The sequence below is a fragment of the Egretta garzetta genome, unplaced genomic scaffold (genome assembly GCF_000687185.1).
Source record: "Egretta garzetta isolate BGI_Z169 unplaced genomic scaffold, ASM68718v1 scaffold105, whole genome shotgun sequence".
In the NCBI taxonomy this organism is placed as follows: domain Eukaryota; kingdom Metazoa; phylum Chordata; class Aves; order Pelecaniformes; family Ardeidae; genus Egretta; species Egretta garzetta.
The window spans coordinates 605,427-605,748 of NW_009259598.1; the positions used below are offsets into that span (position 1 = coordinate 605,427).

At 67.7% G+C, this 322-nt stretch overlaps 1 protein-coding gene across 1 annotated transcript in view; it reads right to left on the reverse strand.

Moving 5' to 3' along the window:
• SCUBE3 (signal peptide, CUB domain and EGF like domain containing 3) overlaps window positions 1-322 on the reverse strand; it is a 59,763-nt gene that overhangs the window by 48,962 nt on the left and 10,479 nt on the right. The window lies entirely within an intron of this gene.

Sequence of the window (322 nt, forward strand, 5' to 3'; positions counted from 1 at the left end):
TCCCAGCCCTGCCTTACCCCAACCTCCCCCAGTCTACGGATGGACCCATGGAGCAAGTTCTTCTCCCAGCATGGAGCATCCCTCCTCGGCACCATCCCCGTGCAATGGGGAGCAATCCTGGGCCCGGCGAGCCACCGTGGCACGGGACATATCTGCAGCCAGCTTGCTGCCCTGGGAGTGCCACCACTGTCCCCCTGCTCCACAGTGGGTCGGGGTGGGGGGGGTGTCAGAGCTCCAGAGGTGCCCAACAAAGAAATCCAGCAGGCTGGTCCCAAGGCGCCAGAGCTGCCCAGCGGCTGGGGCACGCCGGGGCCCCCGCCCC